Raw genomic sequence first — 16,005 nt, 5'->3', positions numbered from 1 at the left:
CAGGAAAGAGACACATTTATTTTCCCATTGGAAACAAACCAAACCAAATCAAAAAATAAGAGGGATAGCACTTTAATATATTTCCCTTCAAAAGAATAAAAGAGAATATGAATGTTTCAATAAAATTATATGGCAGTCACAAATGTAATGTCATGAACTTCTCAGTAATTGGATCATGAAAAGTGCTACAGTGAGGGAAGAAGGAATGGTAGAAATAAGCAATGTCTTTACTACAAAATATTTTGATCTCTGATCAGTTGGGCGGTATGTTCTCAAAAGGGTTTTCTTCCTTTTCTTTTTTTCTTCTGGCTCTGAATACTCAGAAACTTGCATGACAATCAGATGGAAAGCACAACCACTGAGGTAGCTGGAGAAAAGACCAGTGCTAAGCTTACAGAAATGGTGTAATTCCAGTTCAGTTTTAAATTCTGTCAATCCATCTGCAAGAAGATGAAGGAAAGAGTAAAAGCACCTGTTACTAGAATATCGAAACAGCTCAAAGAAAGAAAGTTGTGAATAGTATAATAATGTCCTGCCTAATGCAGGTGAAGATCTAGTGACAGGAACTCCAGGTTTGCTAGTAGTCTTTCATGTCTTATGTCTTACTTTGCTCCTCTTGTTCCTACTCGACTGCCATGTCAAACTCATTAAAACATTTTTAATCCAGGCTTTGCAATTAGAAACCTGATTTTCATAATGCTTAAGGGTTTAGATGTATATTGTTCAAACATTCAGATTATATTAGGAGTGGGCCAGTCTATGTATCCATCAGAAGAAATGAACATTACTACAGCTATTCATTTATTTTCATGCAGTTTGAAGTGTCTGCCTCTGGCTTGAGGCATTTTTAAAGTAATTAAAATGTGCAGTCATGAACATGGAAGTTCACACAAAATACGGAGACAGTCAAAGCTGTCCGGTTAAAATGAAACTGACTATTTCTGTGTACTGAAACCTCCCATCTGAATATCTGAGATGCTCTATGCCACACTGCACGTCTAATTCTCCTGGGAAATCAAGAAAAATATCCAACTGATTTCAAGAGGCTTTGAATTGTATTCCACACGTGCAAAAACTACGTTTATGTGTTCTGCTATGTAATGTAAATAGTCTGGGCTGAAGAAGATCAACAGGAGGACAGAAAACTAGTTACAGTATGCACCATCAAAATCTCTTAATTTAAAGCTGTTTCTTATATGAGACATTTCCAATGATAATATCTTCCTTTGCATTACACAGAAGTGATGATTTACAAAACTGTGTCCCAAGATTTTAGAACTTGAAAAAGTAAATCAAACCAAACTAATATTACCTGTCACATTTTTCAAAAGCTTCTAAATTGCAGAAATCTATCTATTACGGAGGTGCTGTGCTTGTGTTAAGTGCAAAGGCCTTGATTCAATTGCACTTTTGTTATCATACAGGTGATATCTTAGATGCCTCAGGATCTGCGAGACATTCATGTGAATTGACTGATATGAGGGAAAACTTCTTCAAGGCTTTCCTTTGTGGCTGCTGGGGTTCCAGTTGGATGCTCTTCAATTTATTCCAAATAAACCCCAGCAACTGGATGTCCAGGTTTCACCCTGTTCTTCTAAAGTTCTTCTAACCCTTCTGGTGTTTACATTTTTGTAATGGAGTTTCTCACACACTTTTCATGTAAATAATGATTGTTTTGCATTCCTTTCTAGAGGAGGAGAAAATGGATAGACTGTTGGTTTGACCAGTGTGGTTGGAGGGGTGGCAACTTCATCCTCCAATCCATAGTCACTTTTAGAATTCTATAAATATCAAAGTCCAGAAATAAACGTGCTCTTTTTTGCGTTAGATATCTCAGCGTGTAAATGTCATTCTTTTCATGTCGTATTGTGACATCCAGGAAACTGAATCAAGCCCGTAATATGAATGGAGATTTTATCTTGGCTGCCTTTATTCTAGTAACTTAAGTGTGACATGGATTTTTCTCTGCCCTGAGGTACAGAGTGACCATGCTGAGCTAGTATCAATTTTATAATGTCCTCCCCTACCTCAGAAAAAGGTAGAAACAGCCTAACTGTCTGCTGGTAATGGCTAACATCCCAGACTAGGATGTTTAGATCATCACTAGCTGCCTTGGAGCAACCAAAACTTGGGCATGGAATATCCTAGCAATTCATGGGTACAATCAGTTGACTTTCAGTGTTTGAGTTTTCTCCCTTCTCCTTCTCAATTGTCTCACAGAGATGTTGACCACGTGTTTGGGGTACTGTAAATGTCACCGTCTTTCATAGGAATATGAACCTTCATCATAGGGATTCTTTCCAAGGGAACAGGGCAGGAACAGGCCCACCCCACGGTCCCAGCCAGGAGCAGAGCAGGTGAGCCAGCAAGGTCAGCCCAGCCCCAGGCATCAGACACCTCCATGGAAGGTGGAAATGGGCCAGGGACAGGATGTGTTGTGGGTCCACAGATGAGCCAGACAGGACAGGATTGTGGAGAGCTGCAGACCAGCCCTGCCATGCTGTTGCTGGACAAGGGCTGATGGCTCTGGGAAGCTGACATTTACTCTGAGGTTGTACACAGGATGCAGAAGCCCCAGGAGAGGTCAGGCAAGGGCAGACAGGACTGTCAGGGGCCTGAGAGCAGCCTCATCATCTTCACAGACTTACAGAGGCTCCAGAGCAGCCCCTCCTACAGGGGCTGTGACTTCACAGGAACTGTACCAGCTCTAAGTGATGGGAGATGGCTGAGCAGCTAATGAATAGAACATTCATTTACCAAGAATGTTTACCAAGAACAAATGGGAGTACATAAAATCAAGTCTTTATTGTAAATAGGTCTGTTAGAGGGCCTCTACAAGGATATTGTATGGGTGATTAAATGGTGAAGAATGAGAAAGTTAAGAATTCAGCTGATCTGACTTCATGGTGAAGCTTGAATTCAGGACAAGGCAGTCCTGGAGGTGAGGAATCATGGCAGTCAGAAGAGCCCTTCTAATGTCCCCAAGCTTGCACACAAGTCTGCCTTTATGAAGTCAGCACTAATTTGCTGTCACTGTCAGAGCCAAAAATATTTGATATACTAATATTAAAAAGAACATTCCACCACACCAGAAAACCATTTGCTTTCAGGGCTAGGTCTGATAAATTTACTGTGAAACATCCACAGCATAATGCTTAGTACAGTATGCTTCTTGGTTTCCAAAGGCCTGCCTAATGGGGACACGTGCCTCAGCTTGCACTCAGCTGTACAGAGGCAGAAATTTAAAATTAAAAATAACCTTTCAGCTGATTCCTTGCATAATTGCTATCTTGTTTTGTTAATACTGTGATTAAATTATAACTTGCTGAAGCCCTGGAGATTTGTGTGCTGGTTTATCAGCGTGAATTTGCATTGACATGCTTTTCAGTCAAGTGAGTAACTAAATCCAGTGGCCTTGAGTGAGCCCGGCAGTATTTGCACAGAAAATTAGTAATAGATTTGGGAGAATGAATATATGTGGTCTACATAAATAGATGCAATGATGAAAATTTTGTGCATCTCAAAATACTACTGAATTCCATTGAAAGACTGTGGCTGACATACTTAACAAACCTTTGAAAAAGCAATATAATAAAGAGAGTTGCAAAAACCCTCTGCTGCAATACCAGGCAGCCTTTCACTATGGATATTCAGAAATGGTCATGTCTCTTTTGACTATCATACATGCATGAATCCAAGCAGACTAAAACAGGAAGTTCAATTAAAAAAGCTGATAATTATTTCCCATTTACAACTTAGTGAAATTAGAACTTTACATTTTTGTGGAGCAGATCTGTACACAAAGAAAAGTTCTTAGTTTTCTTAGGCTATGGGGAATTTATTAATTACTTTTTTTCCCCTTAAAAAGAAGTAGTCAATTTTGTAAATGTTTCATCCTGGTTGTCACAAAGGCTGCTGATGCCAGAATATTCTCTTAGGAATTTTTCTCCTGCTTATTAGGAAAGATTAGGAAAAAAATTCAAATTAAGGATTCATTTATTAATTTCATTGTTAATAATCTTCTGAATGAGGCTTGTCATCACCAGACAGAAATGGATATATTCCATATGTTTTCAGCCAGAATTCAATCCTTTAAAAGAAATTGCAAGAAGCCTCATTCCCCTGAAGGTAAGTATCTGGTGACAGGTTTAGGCTTTTTTTTTCCCTCATACTCAAACCCATCATGTTTTATTGAATTCTTAATTATGTTTAATGCAACTGCGGGTATTTTGAAGTCTGAGAACCATTTAAGAAAGTTATATCCATATATCTGGAGCTCTTCAATGAATAGGAGGATTGTCCTCAGAGCCCCTGAGTGCTTTTACAATAATATTTCTGTTTAAGTTCTGATTAAACCAACACCTCATGTTCCTTGAGCTTCTGAGAATTTCTCTTACTTGACTAGAGTGGGAGCAGATGGCTTTGATTAGATCACCCAGGACTTTATCTTTTAATCACCTGCCTCACCCAATCTGAGAGGGGAAAAGGGCAGACATATGAGTAATCTCATCCTTTCTGCTTCTCTGTCTTGCCAGTTCTCTGCAAGGCATCTGCTAAAACCTCATTCATCACTGTGAAAGCTGCGAATGGATAGCTGTGTAATGCCCCAAGGCTCTGCTGTGGCGGTGGAGTGCCTAACCTCTCCCCTCTAGATGGAAAGGCTACATGTACTTTTGTCAACCTGTCAGCAAGCACTTCTCTCTCTGTACCGTTTGCTCAACCCTCTCCCCCCATCCCGACAATGTCAGGTTTCTGAAAATGTTTCATTTTGAAGAAAACCCCAGAGGTAGTTCTCATGAGCATGTTCTCTTTATTTCATTCCTCAGTGCACAGCCATATGTGAAAGATGCATTTGTCTGCATGTGTGTGTGCATATTTGTGTAAATATCTATTTTGTGAATATATCTATGTCTCAAAAAATGTGAAAGAGGAGTGGATATTGTGCTTCCTTTAGCTATAAAAAATACCAATGACAGCCTTGAAATTTAATTTTTTTCTCACAGTTTTAAGTGAGCCTGTCATAAAACCACAACCTTCCTTCTCTGTTTTTGCTTCAAAGAAAAGTAGTCCACAGAATTCTCCAGAACTAAGATATGATATTCTCCTTGGACTGCTGAAGAGTGGCAAGTTAATTCCTTCCAGAAGAGTTTTCCAATATTCTACTACTGTTTCCTGCTGAATGTTAATTTAAAATTCTTATACTAACTCACATTTAACGTTAACCACAGTTTTTTAGGGAAAAAACACTAAGACTGATGGCTGATTAAAATAAATGTCTGAAAGTTTCATTGATTTGAGGCCAAATTACAGCTTCCTTACTTATAGCCAGTTTTTATTCGGACAAGTTTATGTTTAAGCCAAGGGATTTTTTAATTCTGTTAAAGCCAACATTATTCTCATCAGAATTTAGATCAGCTGTGAAAGAATCAACTCCTGAAAACCTTAAATGCTTAGATTAAAAAAAAAATATATAAATAAGTAAAACTCCAAAATGATCAATTTCATAAGATCAGATATTTGAAAAAAAAATCATTTAAGAAGAAATAATTAACTTTGAAAATACCTAAGCATTGCTCAGATGTTTAATTGTATTGGCTGTAAGGCTTGTATTCAACATATATTGATGTTGTATAAAGAGATGTGTTCTTTCTTTTAAGAGATTTAAAATAAAAAAAATATAAGGAGACATGCAAAATTAAATCCCAAATGCTTCTTTATTTCAAGAAAACATGAAATCTCTCTTCTACATTGTACTAACTTGTTCCAGAATTCACCAAAATTATGCTATATTTCGGGAGAAGAGGTTTTAAATTCACAGTGTGAGCATAAATCCTATTTTTTCCCCGCAACATGAAGCACAACTTGAAAGGGAACAAAGTATCATGAAAACATGACAAAGTTATATTTAATATCAAAAGGATAGATGCAATATTTGATTCATACCATGAGAAAGAATACTTGCTTTCAAGATACAGTTTACTCCTCAAGCCATCAATGAGCATTTTATATATATATATATCTGTTAGAGCAGCTCAGCTTCATCATTTCTTTGTAGACAGACTCCCAAAATGACACATTTGCACCCCACAGGTATTAACAAAATCATGGATTCATTGAATAGTTAGTGTTGGGCGGGACCTAAAGATCACTTAGTTCCAACACCCCTGACACGGGCACTAGTCCAGGTTTTTCAAAGGCACATCCAATCAGGCCTTGAAGGCTTCCTGGGATGGTGCATCCTGGTGGTATATATTAATACTCAGCAGAGATTCACAGTTTTTTACAAGGAGCTTCACCAAACTTGTCTGAGAGTTCATAGCCCACAGTGGCCCTGTTACCCTGATCATCACTTAGGAGGCAAAGAACCCTAAGGTCAAATTCTAGTGAATTAAACTGAACAGAAATATTTTTAAAATATAGCAATCATACTTTGCACATAGCCATTGAAAAACATGAAGAAGTTTTATATTAACAGTAACACCTCAGCCTAAGTATCTCTGATATGTATTTAATTCCTGTGCAATAAGGCAGTTGCTGTATGTTAAACAAGTACTGTCACATATATTAACACACAGAATAACAGTTATGTATGGGTTATCTGATGGATATCTTAAGAAGAAAAATGTCACTAAATATCTTTTTGTTAGACTTTTAGCACTAGCATCACCTTTAACTAAAGGGATTTAACACTAGAATTTCCAATAACATTTTTTTTAGTACACTGTCCTGATTTCATCTGGGATAGAGCAAATTTTGTTCCAAGTAGCTGGTATAGAATTGATTTGCATTTAGGATGAGAATAATGTTCATAACACACTGATATTTTAGCTGTTGCTGGTCAGTGTTTAGACTAGGTCAAGGTCTATTCAGCTTCTCAAACTACCTCACAAGTAAATAGGCTTAGAGGAGCACAAGATTTGGGAGGGGACATGGAGGAACAGCCGATCCAAACTGCCCAAAGGGATATTTCATTCCATACGGTTTCATGCTTAGCAAATAAAACGGCGGGAAAATTGGCTAAGGGGTGGCTGGGCATCAGTCAGCAGTTGGTGAGCGTGTGAAAGCACATTGTGCATCACATGCTTTGTGTAGCCTAAATTTTGTACCGTTGTTATTACTAGCATCAACATTATTTTTTCTTCTATTTCTGTCCTAATTAACTTCTTTGTCTTACAAGTTATACTTTTTTCCCACTTCCCTTCACATCCCACTATTGACAGAGTTGTGAGCAAGTGTCTGTGTGGTGTTTAGCTGCCTTGTCATCTTGAAATATGGCATACAGAACAACATGCATATTAAGTAAGGAGAATTTCTCATTAATTTCAATATACTGAAAAGACAACATATATGGTCCATTTTTAAATTTCTGTCTTATGTATGATGATGATATTTATGGGATATTCTGCACTCTTTATGTTGCCCAGACCACTATATTTCACTCTACGGTGTCTTCATTGAGATTGCTTCTGACATTTCAAATAGAAGAATGTCTTCAACGTATGTTGATAAGAATGTCCATTTTGTCATTTTTCCCTTCTCAAAACATTTTGTGCGAATTAAAGTAAATTAGTTTAGCTTAAACTCTAATTCTCCACCAGCCCAGAGTACCTATTTTGCCAGCTTTGAAAAACTGGGACAAAAACTCATCAAAGTTCTCCTTTGGACCAAAGAACTACTTGGTTAGAGTTCAATAAACAGAAAGCAAATCCTTTATCTCGATAGTTCAGCATGTTTCCTGCTCTTTTTTTGCTAATTAGTTAATTTAAAGAAGTATTATTCATTGACTGTATGGACCAATTTTATCTTGTAAAAATTTAAGTCAGAGCTGTGGATTCAACTGTGCAAAGGTTTCCAGAATACAGAATTAATCTTTATGTGTTTTGACCCTCTCAGGTGCTTGCCTATTTTTCTCCACTTACCTACCCATCCAGAAAAAGCAAGGGTAAAATCTCCCAGGTAACACAGCAAAATAACAAAATATTCTCAAGGAAAAAAGGGTTGCTGCATATACTTTCCTCATTACCCTCCCCTGGAGGGTATTGAACTTTGAAATTGACTTAAAACTTTTGTATGCTTCAATTGAAAACAACCCCCATGTGCTCCCAGTTCTGTCCTCAGAACACTTGTGCCTCTGTAATGATTTTGCTTTTATAAGAATTGAATTTTCAGGATATGGTGCAAGATGAATACCTTCGTCTTACCAGGGAGTTTGCTTCTGGATGTCTTGTGCTCTCTGTTCAAACAGCTGTTATTTGTCAATGCTACCAATTGAAGGGACTGTCAAATGGCTGCCAAAGAATTGTTTAATTGCAAAGTTAAACTGGTGACTTTAGTACAAACAGACACATTTGGTCAGTTTTTGGGGGTTTCAGTTTAATGATATTTTGAAGGAAGAAAGGGAAAAATAATCTCTCCTTGTGAACTGAGAAAGGAATTCAAAAGCACTTACCTTTTCTTCCTACAGCTCCTGCCAGGTTGCTAGGCAATTGAGGGCAAGTGATTTTAATCTTAGTTTCTCACTCTAAAGCAGACCGGTTGATTCTAGTAATTCTGCAGTAATTTATAATTAGCTAAATATGATAAATAATATTTCATCACAACAGTAGTTACTACTTTTCAAATTTGCATAATATTTATGCATATTATAATATTTCTAAGTAAAAAATTGAATGAAAAAAATACCTCTGCCAAAAGTTGGTTTTATGTGATTTCCATCTTCACTTGTTCTTCATAGAATGTGTAGGAAGTGTGGTCTGAATTTACATGAGCATAAAATCCCTACAAGGATAGATAGGAAAAGAACAGTGATAGCTATTTCAGCTTCTTCTTATTATTATGGGTAATAATAATAAATAGACAACAAGATGAGCTAAATCATCACCATGCAAAGAAGGCAAGCATATGTCAGGTGATTGTGGTTTTTTCTTCTGCTTAAAGACAAGTGGGATATGACAGTATCCTACAGGAGACCTAAAGAAGCAGCCCCTAATAAAATAATAGCAGTGCACCCACGACTTTCCAAAATGCTTGAGCAGACAGATGACCCTATGTTTTTATTTTGTGTGAGATACCAAACCTCCAACTACACTAAATTAATGTATGGAATGACTGGGGTGTACCAAGATCCTGTGTTACTTTCCAGAATGCCAGATTTTCCCACTGTGAACCTCCCCTGAAAATTTTTTACTTAGCTTTCATTCATCAAGATGGCCCACAAAAAATGCTGCACTCTGAATTTGAGCTACAGTATCAGACTCTATCTTTTGCTCATATGTGTCTGCAGGGTTTTATCCAAACAGGACTTTCACCATTTCCACACAGATCTCATCTCTGACAAATAAGTTTTGTACTTTGAAGCTAACCTGACTTCTATGTTTTACTAAGAAACATTCAGTGTTCTGAGTGCAGATGAAAACTCCTGACTATTTCATGTCCTCTCCAATTCAAAGTATTGCCAATGGTGTTGAAAATGACAGCATGTGTTCTGTGACAATTTTCAACAGCCTGTTCTTAATTCTACATAATTGGGACCTGGTTTAGATAGAAGCTTTAAAGTATCCCTTATGAGATATGGAAACAGATAAATAGCTAGTGTAAAAAACAGAAAGCAGATAACTCTAGTAAGAAAAACCATATCCACTCCATGGGAAGCATTAAGGGCATCCCACATGATTTAAGACAGATCTCTACTGCTTTTTTTCCATATAACTGATCAGGAGAGAAGGATCAAGTTTAAGTGGTTACATTTGCTAATGCTGATGGGAGAGCAACAAATATAGATAGCTGCCAGAGGTACACAGGAGGTAGAAAATCACTTTACTTCGGGACTGCAGACTGACATACTGTATTTACTTGTTTCAATCTGCCTGATTCTAAACTCTAGGGTTTTGCTTTAACACAATGCCACTGACTCATTAGAATAACTTCTGAGTTTGCCTTATCTTTTTCTAATACTGACAAGAAAGGCTTGTAAGTTTAGCATGAAATTACATTTTTGTGGAATAAAGGGAGAAAGACGAATAGACCTTTAAATGAAAAATAAACAATCTAGTTTAGAATTTGGTGAAGTTAAGGAATATCTTAACTGAGAGTAGGACTCTGGGACTCAAAGAAACAGTAATATGCAAAACTGAATATGCTGCCATGCTTTTATTTTCCCATGTCTTCCATATCTATCTGCTCACAGGATCAGTAAGTCTCAAAAGAACAATAGCGTAAGATTCTATCAGGTGCCCCTTGATACATTACAACTACTCATATACATGGCATATGAGCTCTGCATATACATGGCATCTTTTATGTAGGTAAGGAGTTTAAGATAAAATAGAAAGAGTGTTGGACTTGGCTGTTTTGGTGACCCTTGACACTGAATTTCCCCATGCTGGAATAGAGATTTTTGAATCTGTTATACCACTGGAGCTCCATAAACAAAAGTAATTGCATCAGGGTCCTCTGTTGCATTAAAAAAACCCCAACAAAATCCTGGAAAAAAACATGAACAAAACAAACCAGCAGCTAAATGATAAATGTTCTATAGAATGGAAATAATGGAAATGGTAGCTGAAACAAAATTAAATTCATTTCAAAGTAGGCATGATACCTCCTAGAGTCAGTGTCATAATAATGGAAGTTTCAAAATAATAGCTGAATTAATATTTTCTGCTTATCATGGTACAGAAAACTTTTTAACAGGTCTAGGAAAGGGATATTATTTAGGGTTTAAAAATGTATTTCTGCTGGATAATGGAAAATGAACAAGTTCCCTACTCTCCCATTAAAAAAAAAAAATCAAAGCAGTTACCAGAATATCATTAATTTATGATATAAAAATCATATAATATACATTTCATCATTCTTATGTAAACTGAGAACCACAGTTATCATGATAAATCTGGGATGAAATTTCTTAGATTTTAAATAAAAATACTATATCTATAGTTATAAATCTATAAGATCTATAACTAACAAAAAACCAAGAATTCCTTGCAAGAAGATTATTCAGATATTAAATTTAATGTACTACTACTGCTACTACTACTACTACTACTACTACTACTACTACTAATAATAATAATAATAAATAACAACAACAAAAAAAACCCAACAACAATAATAGTGCAATAATAATAATTTCAGATTAATCATTATGTATCACATGGGGAAAAAAATCCTTAGCAATGTGGTGTGGAGGCTAAACTGTCTAAACCAGCAATCAAATTTTGAGCTATTTGTGATGAATAAATGTTTGTGAAGTATGTCTGTAAGCATACTTAACTTCCTGAAGAATTTAATATCTAATATTTTGTTTCAGAGGTTTTATTTTTTTAAATGGGAGTAGGATAATGCAAGTAATTATTGTATAAGAACATACATTAGTACAAAAAATTGTGAAGTGTTGTTTAGTATTACTCAAATGTTGACTTGTTCTTCCTGTTGATTAGTTGTTCTTTTATCTTATCATTTCCCAGAAACCTGGGGCTTGAAGCTAAACAAGATGATTCTAGATAATTACTTGCAATGAATAAGGACTTTTCCCCACAATATTCTCACCCATTCTGTGATTTTTCGCTACTACTTTAAGGTAGTCTTCATGTTACATTGAAGTAACTGTATCATATTATGACAATACAGATGGTTTTCTGGTCCTACTTTGGTTTTGTTTGTTTGCTTTTGGTTTTAGTGCTTGAAATTATTAATTTCTTTCACTATCTTTGCATTTCACTTATCCTCACATTTTTAAGAATATATGAAAATAAATGTCTCAGACCTGGACGCTGTATTGACCAGGAAATTCAAAGCAAATTAGTAGCATTTTTGCTTGAATTGCTTGATATATATGATACTGAGATTTGTGTTCTTGCATGTGTTCTTATCCTGAAATTATTACTTATTCTACTGGGTAATGCATAACATTGCTTCATTAATATATGATTTCCTCATTCAGTGTTAAAGATGCAAGGCCATAAAACCCTCAATATCTTTAAACATAAGTACGTTTCTTTGTTTTCACTCTTCCACAGATTTTCCTGATCAAAAATGTCTCTGTAGCATTTTGCCAGTTATTTTTCATAAAATAATTTCCTATGTTAAACCTAGAGATAGTGTATCCTATCCTATTGAAAACCTTATGCATTCACCTTTAGGAAAAAAAAAGGAAAACCTAAGCAACCTAGTACATGAAAAGGTTAAAAAAATCTTTGAGAAGATGGCAAATTCAGTATTTTCACATCAAAAATTTAATATTTCTTTAATTAGTTGTCCTTCTAGAGTCACATAAGCCATGAGAAATTATTTTTGTGTGCAATGAACTTCATAAATTTCCTTGGTTTAGAGTATCAAAATATTAGACTTTATTTTCTTGTACTTGTTTGAACAATGGCATTCATGTATCTTACTATCCTTTAAACACTTTTCCTAACTGTCCAGCTTCAAATTCATGAGGACCTAAGAGAAATTTGTGGTGTGGATTGTGCTGGTAGTAAAATGGGCATATTCCCTTGAGATGTCTAGTTGAAGTATCCATAGCTGTCCTAGGCTTGATTCCAGGGTCTCTGTAGGAAATAAGTAGACATGGATAACTTACATTTAATAATGCTGTCACTGCAGCCTTCTCAGACCTCTTTTATTACAGTAATAACTTTGCATTCATATAAATAAAGTTCCTCATACATAACTAATCATAATTACAATTTTAAAGGTTTTAAAATAAGCACATCTTAAATTCGAAGCCAAATCATTTTGTCTTCAGTTTACTACATTGATTGACAGCTTTTGAAAACTTGAGGACTTTTTTGGAGGAGGAGATGTTGCATTTTAGAAGTTGATTTACAACTGGGCAACCCTTTTGGAATTTTCCTGTAGTGTTAAAATTTTTGAAATTATACATAAAAATACCCCCTAGTTATTTTGTTATTTTTCTTGATATGGGAGCAAAAATTATTTTGATTGTTTCCACTGAGAAGAAGATTTCTTTTTGTTAAGGCACGCCTGTGTATCTTTCTTGGGAATATAATTACATCTTAAGGATTAATGCATTCCTTGGTTATCTGACTCAAACACTAAAGGACAAGACAAGGGAAGGCATTTCTCTCTTACACTGAATGAAATAAATTGTGGGCTACAGTTCTGTCGGAACTCAGAATGTCCCACAGACATTCTCGGGCGTTCCAGACCCAGGTCAAAAGCATCTGAGACCCTGGCATGCAGCCAGAAACCCCTGTGGCTTTGAATCTGACCCATGGAACAGTTTACCAACTTTGCAGGAAGAACAAGAAGTCACAAAAGTTTAGATATTGTAGTAGAAATAGTCACGAAGTAAAGGGTAGGATTTCTGAGTGCTGTACAGGGGGGTTTTAAGCCTTGTACGCAGGGGTCCAGGTTTTGTACATGGGGGTCAGGAGTTCTAAGATGGAGGGACTTGGGTGTGCCCTGTCCTCTTTCTTTCTGCTTCCTAACCTCCATGTCTTTTGTGATGTTGGCACTTACAGATTGGTCTAGAGTAGAAAGTCACCATTCAATATAGATAGTAGGCATTGGGGAAAAAGCATAAACATGTAGTACGTAATATATGATATAAAAGATAGCACCAGCCCCCTGAGAGGGCAGAGTGCCTTTGTCTGAGCTGGTGAACGGGCCACAACAGTTCAGGGAGAAGAATCTTGTAGATTACCAACAATAAACAACCTTGAGAACAGACAACAGAAGACTACTGAGTCTTTCTTTGAAGGCACGGGTTGGAGGAGGGACTTTTCCATCTTTCGGGGTCATCCCAATCCGGGGGTGAAACCCCACACAGTTCTATATATATATCAGTTTCATAAGGGTGTAACAAAAAGGAAAATATTGGCTAAACAAGTATAAAAGATTTTTGTATGGCCTCAGTGAATAGAAAAGAAGTAAACTTACATATATATATAAGTGCCATGGCAAATATGTCAAGAGGAGAGAGCTCACCACATTCTTCTAGCCAATTTACAGCAACCCTAACAGGGAGAGTGAATCGTAAACGGATGAGAACATTCCCAGTGCCAGTTGCAGGGAGACTGGGGTGTCATTCCACATCTCTTCCAAACTCTGCCGCTTGCTTGAACTGTAGCCTAATGTAGAAAAGGAATAATTTTCTTCTGTGTTTCCTTAGAGAGTTTCTCCTTTTTGCCCCTTTGCTGGTTTGTTTACAGCAGCAGTGGAACACAGATAATTTTTTATGTTTGCACGTCTTTTCCTAAGTGAGAGAGAAGTGACAACCTTTTGCTTTTTTCTCTTCACCAAGGAGTGAGAAATGTAAGTCTCTCCACACACAGTTAGAACAGTTTGGTCTCCGAAGAGGAATGGAGAGAGATACAGAACATTGTAAGAGTCCATGGATTGTGCCATACACCAACACCTCTTTGGAAATTACCACTGCATTTTTGCACTTGAAAATTGCAATTCATTTTCACAGTTGATTATGAAAACTGTCACTCATTATTAGTACTAGAACTAGTTTTTCATTTGTTGCCTTTGGGAGTACCATGCCCTAATAAAGCAAGAAAATGTAAACATCCTGCTGTCTATACCAGGAAAACATAAAATAGTGGAATGAATATGAATAACAGTTATGAAGTCACCAGAAATCAGAAGTTATTTGACTGGATCTCTCCAAGAGAAAAGAAAAAAAGGTTCCATTTTAAAGTCAACTCTAAGAATTCCTACCTTACTTTTTAAGTAGAAGCTCTTTCAGGGAGTATATAAACCCTACTTGAAACTCCTAACTTAAAATTCTACTGCTATTTTTTTTGAGAGAGAGTCAGTAAAAACTTCAGAGTTTTCACATAGAAATCTAAAAACAATATCTTGGAAGTACTGAAATACTAAGGAATTGTAAACTATTATATGTGTCTGGTGCAAAAGCACTGTAACTATCTTTAAATCAACACTCTTTTTCATGCGGAATATATTGGCTTTGAGTGGCTTCTGCTTTCAGGGAAAAATATCTTTTCAAAGTTTTTTCTCTAAGACTTCTAATACTAAAATATAAGAAGTATTTTGTAGAATATTTTGTGAATATTCAGTACTGGAAAGGACAGACTATTACAAGGACAGACTTGAGAGATGAGAAAAGGAGAGAAGTGGAAAGCTGAGACAGGTGAATTTCTTTCTATAAAGGGTTGGAAACATTGCAGTCTCATGTTAGCAGGTGTAATGCTTTTTTTGCTTTCAGTGGAATATTGTTTCAAAGAGTCTTCTTTGTCCAAAATAAAATAGTTCTTTCTAGCAAAATCACGTCAAACATCTTGGAAAAAAGCAATGGAAAGCAGAACAAAAATTAAACAAAATTAAGTAAACAAACAAACTTTTGATCAAACATCACAGTACCATAATAATGATTAATGTTTTGGAGACTGTACGAGCATTTGTTTGGACATGTAGAGATAATATGGCAATTGAGTTTCAAAAGTAAATCTCATTTATTTTTCTGTATTTTTTCTTTGATAATTATTGTTTTAATAGCTCTTTTCAAACTTCTCTGATTCTTTCACCATAAGTTATTCCATATGATTTTCCACTATCTTACATTTTTCCTTGTATTGGGTTAAATTACCCAAGGCAAATGTTTCAAGACAATCTCAACAAGATTTCTGTTTGAAGGCTAGCAAAGGATATATACACACACAGGCATACTCATATGACTCTGCAGACACAAATATCTTTTCATCTCGCAGACTAACAAACTCTGACCTGTCTCTGGGATTTCGTAGTTTGTCCAGGAATGTGTCATTAAAAAAAAACCAAAACAAACAAAACCAACCAACCAACCAAAACCAAACAAACAACCATCATCAAAATACCCATAACTGCATTAGAAATCAAATAGGTTTTTGGTATCTAGTATACTCAATTTTTAAAAAGAAGAATTGTATTTTCATTAGAGCAGAATGTACTTAGCTGTTTTGTTGGATTCTTTCCTTGCCATGTTGCAATTTTTAGTCAAATTGACACATTGCATTTGGTCCCAGAAATCTGGTG

This window comes from Motacilla alba, chromosome 5 (genome assembly GCF_015832195.1).
Source record: "Motacilla alba alba isolate MOTALB_02 chromosome 5, Motacilla_alba_V1.0_pri, whole genome shotgun sequence".
NCBI classification, from domain to species: Eukaryota; Metazoa; Chordata; class Aves; order Passeriformes; family Motacillidae; genus Motacilla; species Motacilla alba.
The sequence above is the reverse complement of the archived record's forward strand: the minus strand, read 5'-3'. Positions refer to the sequence as shown.